Below are 7,659 nucleotides of genomic sequence, written 5' to 3' on the forward strand. Positions count from 1 at the left end.
CATGATCAAGACATTAAATAGAAAAAGGAATTAATGAGTTTTGAAAAATAAAATACATACATATATATATATATATATATATATATATATATATATATCTGTATATATATAATATATATTTTATTCCTAAAGTCAGGATTTTACTTAATGGATAAACACATGAGAACAGGAGCAAGGCAAGGATATCCACTACTATTTAACATAACATTGACAGGAGAAAACTATTAGACATAAGAACTGAAAATGACAAAATAAAACTCTCTATTTATAGGTGATATGACTTATAGTTGGAAACTCAAAAGTTTTAACACAGTAAAGTAATTCTGTAGAATATATATATACATGCACAATTTTACATAGACAAATAATATAAAATATGCAAATAGATTTATATTGATACAAATAATAGCCAGTTAAAGGAGATAATGAAAGAGAAACCCCTGTTTATTATAGAAACAGAAAAGCATAAAACATTTAGAGATAAACTAACAAATATGTGAACTATATAGAAATTCTAACAATATCTGTTAGGGAGTTACCTAATATTGTGGCACTTAGCATCTAGAAAAGGAGTCACATAGTCATAAGAAAACATAGTATGTAAGAGGCCAGCTTGACTCTGAACTTAGTCACCCAGCAAGGCATTTGGAGTCTCTAGGGCACAGAAGAGTGGTGTCGGCTCCCAGGAGAGGTGCTATGGGTACCTCATCTGGCTCCAGGTCTCCTGTCCCTCTGGGCTGTGAGACTGGCAGCTGGTTTTAGTGTGATGACTTGTGAGGTTCTGTCCTCTCCTCTAGGATCACATTTTCTGTAATAAAATTATTGCTTTGATCTGCTGGAGTGCCCAATGTTTTATTTGCTACCACTAATATCATCAAAACTTCTCTGAGAGACACTCTAAAGTGCTCCCAAAGGTATGAAAGGAGACTTGGGCAAAGCAAAAGATAACCCATGTTCTTTGGTGGACAACTCAAGATCATAAAGATCTAATTCTCAAGTTAATATATAATTGTAACATGATCCCAAAGAAAATACCACATTTTTTTTCTAGAGGAGTTGAGTCTAGAACTCATAGAAAATAAGCATGTAAGAATAGTTATTAAAAATATCTCAAAGGAAGAGCTGTGAGAAGAGAGTAGGCTTGTTAAATCTATTATAATAAAAACATAATATGCTAATTAGACCAGACAGCCGAATGACCTTCTGGACGTCCTTCTGGACGATCTTCTGGATGAATACAAGGGCCGAGGCAAGCCACTGCGGCTGCGAGGGCCAAGCCCCTTGCAAGAATTTCATGTATCAGGCCTCTAGTAATAAATAATATTATAAAGGATCTATAATTAAAACTGAATTTAAATAAATAGAGACTATGAGAATAAAATAGAAAGCCCATAAATAGATCTGAGTGGATATGGAAATTTAGCATATGATAAAGATAATATCTGAAATCACTGAGGAAAAGCTGGTTCTTTTAATAAGTGGTGTTGGGGCAACTGGATGGCCATTTGGAGAAAGATAAATTTGGACCCATGCCTCACACTGTACACCAGAATAAACTCCAAATGGATCAGAGGTCTATGTGTAAAAATAAAATCATACAGACACTAGAAGAAAAAAAAGATAATTTACAAAATAATCTCAGTGTGGAGGAACTTTTCTGACTCAATGTCTATATGCAACAAAAGATTAATGAATTGCTCTATTAGCATGGCAAAAAATATAGCAACCATCATTACAAGAAAAATAATGTACTAGATGGAAATATTTGCCACCTATATCAGAGAAAAAGCTCTAACTTCCCTAGTATATAACGAAGGCTAGCACATGAAGAAAGAATATAGTTTTATCCTCTGTGCCTTAGACCGTGTGAGATTTCTTTTTTCTTTCTTTTACTTTTTAGGAAACTTTGTATTAAAGTACTAGAGGCCTGGTGCATGAATTCGTGCACAGGTAGTATCCGGCCGGCCCACCCCGATCGGGGTCCATTGGGCCAGGCCAGCCGGGGGGAGGGGCCGAGGGCAGTTGATGGGCCAGCCCCGCCTCCTGATCGAATTCCTGGTGAACTCCCAGTGGAACTCCCTGTCAAGGGGAAAATTTGCATATTAGCCTTTTATTATATAGGATAAAATATAAGCAGGAAGAGACACAAATCTTATATGTATAGCTTGTTACATTTCTACAAAGTGAATAAATCCATGCAACCAGCACCCAGCTCAAGAAACAGAACAATCCAACAGCTCAGAAGCCTCCCTAGGGCTAAGATTTAAGACTCAGCTTGAGGATCTATTTTTGATAGAATTTGTATGCATATAAGCATAACCAATGGATATAGACAGTAGGAGGGATGAGGGCCTGGGCTGGGGAGTGGGGGCAGGCTGGGAGAGGTCATTGGGGGAACAAGGGGATATATGTAATACTTTCAACAACAAAGAATTAACAACAACAACAACAACAAACCCAGCTTGAGAATCACCTCATAGATGCTTGTTTTCTGTTTATTTATTTAATTATTTTCAACAAACTTCTGAATACCTCCTCTGTGTCGGACACCCAAAGGCATATTGCATTCCACATTATTGTGTTTTTCATGCACCTGCCACACCAGAGGCTGTTTGTGTGCTAACATCCTTTTGGTTAAGAATAAACATTGTCAGGGTTTTACTGTCCTGCATCCACTCATTCTTGGCACCCTTAGATTTTCCAGGAGGGGAATCACAGACTGTCCAATTTTCAACGTGCATGCTTCAGGTGGAGTTAATGCCACATCTGGCACCAGGGGTGAGGATCTGACTCTGGCTCAGCCAATGAGATTATCACATTTTACGGCCATAGATTGGTTCATGAATAGGTACATGGCCCAGTCAGAGCCAGAGGAATGGAATAAGGCTTTTGTTAGCACCATTGGGAGAGGCATGCTCACTTTTCCATTAGACTTGAGCCTGGGAGGATGTAAATGAGGAAATGCTAAGCGCCACTTTTACCAATTCTGAAGGGTCACCCCAGCTTCAGAATTTCCGTGGGGTTGGCTGAGGTCTCCATTGAGCCTTTATCATAGCCCAACTTCTCTTTCTGCTCAGTTCTGCTTCCTTCCCTTCTCCTCCCCATGTGTTGATCCTGGGAGCAGCTTCTAATAAACACTATCTCTGTTTCAGAGTCTGCTTCACAGGGAACCTAACTGGTAAGCATGGTGCTAAGCACTTACATTAATTATTCATTCCACAGCTGAATTCCACAGCATCGCAACTCTCACAACCTAGGAACATCATTTAACAGGTGAGGAAACAGAGGCACACAGCATTTAGGTTACTATTCAGTGTCACACAGCTGTTAAGCAAAAGAGTCAGGATTCACACTCAGGTCTGTCTGATTCTTATGATACTGCTATAAATCAACCAATGGCAGAACTAAAAACCACGCCAAATTTCCAAATCTTCATAGTGGACATTCATGTGCTGGCTCAAATAAATAAATATACGCTCTACTATAGCCAGATCTCAGAGTTTGATGATGAAAGGGCTACTAAGAAAGGCATGTCTAGCCTCTGCAGCCCAGGTGTTCCTGATACAGTCAGGAGAACAGGCATGACACATGAAAAATTAAATCACAAGACAATAAAAAGAGATCACATTATCAAATTTAAAAAACACATTGTGAGCCCTGGCTGGGTGGCTCAGGTGGTCAGAGCATTGTCGTGATACGCCATGATTGTGGCTTCAGTCCCTGGTCACGGCACATACAACAGTGAACCAATGAATGCATAAATAAGTGGAACAACAAATCGATGTTTCTCACTCTCTCTCTCTCTGAAATAACCTTAAAAACAAATGTGATTTACCGCTGAGGACATGATTAGCCACCAGGTGGGTTGCACTGACCAGCAGTGAGCTCCTGAGATGGAAGTGGGCTCAGGCAGGCAGGGCCTGGAGAAAGAGGGACACTCACCAGGGGGCGATACGAGGAGACACAGAGGGGTGAATGCAGGAGGTGTTTTTCCAGGGAAAGAATTGACCATCCTGACCAGGGGTTTTAGTGTGAAAGGAGGTGCTCCTGGAGGCTGGACCAGGGGGAGGCTGAGCAGGTTTATGGGTGTCAGCGTCCTTCCCCCTTAGACCCTCCTTTCTCTCTGGGGCTTCTATATGCAGAAGGTGACCGACATCCTGCCACAGAGCACCCCTCCCTCGTTCAAGAGGAGACTGTGTATTTTGATACTGATTCTCCAGTGGGAAGTTCAGAAGTTGTAATATTAAACATAATATTAAAAATAGCTAATGACAGCTTGCTGAGCCCTGACCATATGCCAGGGGACACTGGCCTGAGTGGCTTACAAAAACAAAAGAAAAGAAAAGAAAAAAAAAACCCCAGCTTTATTGAGGTATAACTGACATAAAAGTGTAATATATTTAGAGTGTACACAGTGGCGATTTGATGTCACATACATTGTGAAAAGACCCCTCCCAGCTCATTAACACATTTGTGTGTGTGTGTGTGTGTGATGAAGGGACCAAAAGTTTTGCTTTTGGAATATTGACTTAAGCTGTTTATTTAGAAACAAAATACTCCTAAAGAACCTTTGATTCTCCCTCCTTTCCTGCCCAAGAGATTCAGACAGAAAAACCTGTGTCAGGAAGGCAATCTGAGGATGTTGTCTTAGCCTACTCTGAATTAATATGGCAAGTAGAGGGCTTCAGGTAGGGGCCTGTGAGCTAGACTCCCTCCGTGCCCTATTGTAGAAGGTGGGAGGAAATGTATTCATGCTTTTTACCCCCACAGTGAAAACATTTAAGTTCTACTCTCTTAGCAAATTTCACTTATACACAGTATTCTGAACTAGAATCACCATGTTTTACATTAGATCCCCAGTTCTATGTATCTTACAGCTGAAAGTTTGTACCCTTTTACCAACCCCCTAAGTGTTTTACATCGAATCCTCACAATAACCTTATGATGTGGCCACTACTAGTCCCATTTTTCAGATGGCAACACTGAGGCTCAGAGAGGTAAAGTAACGTGCCCGCAGCCACGCAGCTGACAGGCCATGGGGCTGGGTTTCTCGTGCAGCTATTCTGACTCCAGTTGTTATGCTGAAAGGGGCCTCCTGCATGGGGTGGCCCTCGATGACCAAAGATGCTGCATCCGGGAGTGGAAGCCGTCTACCCGCCCCAGGTCCAGGCCAGCTGCATGGGTGCCCCTCAGTGAGGTCAGCACATCACAGGCTCTGACTGTGACTGGCGTCACGCTGGCATGCACACGCCTCCGGTGTTGCCTTCCATAATGGTCACCTGATCCCCAAGCTGGTGGGCAAAGAGCCTGAGATGTTTATTCCCTGACAACCAACTGGCCTGACAGACAGACAGACAGCCCCGGTGATAAAAGAAGACGGAGGAGGTGGCTGGGGGGAGGGCTAGATAAAGGAATCCTCTGCCTCTCAGAAGTGCTATTTCACTTGGCTGGGGCTCGGAGTCACACTATCGGGCTCTGAATGACGGTGACATTCCCCAGGGATTAGGCACGCGGTGTAGACGCTGGGTCTCCACGGGGGTGCCGAGCCCCTTGGAACTTAAATCATGCCATTAGCCACTAGCTAATGTTTCTCCCACATTCATTTCATATCTCCACGACTTCCCATTCTCCCCTCCAGAAAAATTTCACTGCACCTTGTTGTATAAACCCCCCTGTCTTACCCGGCTGCTCTGCTGTCTCTTGGCAATAGCAAAGGAGATAAAGCCATTCTCTGGATCCTTCACAGCACAGCTCAAAACTCTTCTTTTCCATGAAGCCGCAGCAGGGAACCCTGCCCTCCCCTGCTCTGAGCCCCTGGGATTCTGAACTCAACCCACAGCTGTTGGTTTGTCACCAGGCACGGAACTCGTGGTGGAAGGACCGCACGCGGGCCACCTGGGCTTGGGGCAGCGATGCTTTGAGGGCAGGCAAAGATGCTGTCACTCCTGGTTTGGGAGAGCCGCTTTTCTCCTCGGAGCTATTGGCAACACCTAGTGATCCAGGACCCGGATTCTCTGGCTCCCAGTCCACTGCTACTCGGACTCTAACGCAGTCCCCGTGCGGCTCCCGAGAGGACCGAGGGCCTGGCTGATAAGTCCACGACCGGGAGATGGAGGCTTCGCCGGCCCCTGCAGCCAATGAGGGGCGAGTTGTTAGGCAGAAAAGAACCGCATGGGTCATGTCCTCAGTTTTTTCCTCAGCTAAAGTTCCCTGACTGTCTCCTTGAAATTCAAATGTGCATCCAGTGCCATGAGTAACCACATTATTTTTAAACAGCATCCTGCAGCCACTCTCTCTCCTGGGTTTTCAGGGAGGCAATCCTTGGTGAAGCCGACACAGGCCCTTATTTTATGATGGTTTTAAAACAGCTACAGGGGTTCCAGGGAGTGCATGTAAAATCCTGTGCTGTAGTCGAGCGAACCCGGGGTTAGCAGGGACGCGTCTGGTCTCCAGAGCCCCATGGCATCGAGAGCCCCATGCCCAGTAGTTTGAAACCTCCACCCACCATAACTGTAACCAGGACTGGGGTAACATCTGCAACTCCTCCACTCAGTCGCTGAGCTCCGGCCAGGTGGCTCAACTTCTTCGAGCCCTAGTTTTCTTACCTGTAAAATGGGCATAAAATAATCACCTAAAAGAGGTGGCTGTGAGGATGAAATAAGGAATGTTATGTACTCCAATAATATAAAGAAGTCATAAAAGGGCCCGGCTGGCATGGTTCAGTGGTTGAGTGTCATCTATGAACCAGAAGGTCACGGTTCGATTCCTGGGTCAGGGCACATACCTGGTTGTGGGTTCAATCCCCAGTGTGGGGTGTGCAGGAGGCAACTGATCAGTGATTCTCTCTCATCGTTGATATTTCTCTCTCTCTCTCCCTCTCCCTTCCTCTCTGAAATAAATAAAAAAATACTTTTAAAAAAGGTCATAAAACAAAAAGGTTCCTGCTCCATCCTAATTTCCAGAGGTAATTCATGTTAATAATGAATTACTTGTATAATGTTCCAGAAATGTTCTATGCTGTTTGATTTCATCGTACTGCAATCCTGTGGACAAACTTGCATTTCTCCTTTAAGAGTACATCCTGAAAGTCTCTCCCTAATAGTGTGTGTAGACCTACCCACTTCTTTGTAAGAGCTACAGTGCATTCCCTGGGTGTTGGGGCCCTTTTTTTATGTAATCAGTTGTTTCTAGTTTTTGCCGCCAATGAACCCACAGGATACATTCCAGAAGGGTGACTGCTGAGTCAGTTTTATTTGTTGCCATTTTATAGACAGTGCCGACTCACTTCCCGGGAGGTTGCAGCACCCGACAGGTTTGCTCACAGTGCATAGAGTGTCTGTGTCCCACAGTTTTGCCAGCTCTGGGTATTATCAAACTTTATAACTTACTGTTTAAAAGAATAACACTAATAACATACATATGTGCAAAACCAGTGCATAGTAAGTATGTTTAATGGCAGAGCTAAGTGCTCACAGCTACCCTGCAAGGTGGGCTAGTTTCCCTTCGAACAGGGCTGGGGATTGCAGGGAGTGAGGCCAGGGTCTAAACCTGGGCTCCAGTTCATTATCCCCATGACTTTGGACAGGTTCCAAGCTTCTCTGTCTGCAAAATGGGGATATTAAATGAAATAAGGCATGAGAAAACGCCTAAAACCAGTGC

Source organism: Myotis nattereri, assembly GCF_964212035.1.
Source record: "Myotis nattereri genome assembly, chromosome: 13".
NCBI classification, from domain to species: Eukaryota; Metazoa; Chordata; class Mammalia; order Chiroptera; family Vespertilionidae; genus Myotis; species Myotis nattereri.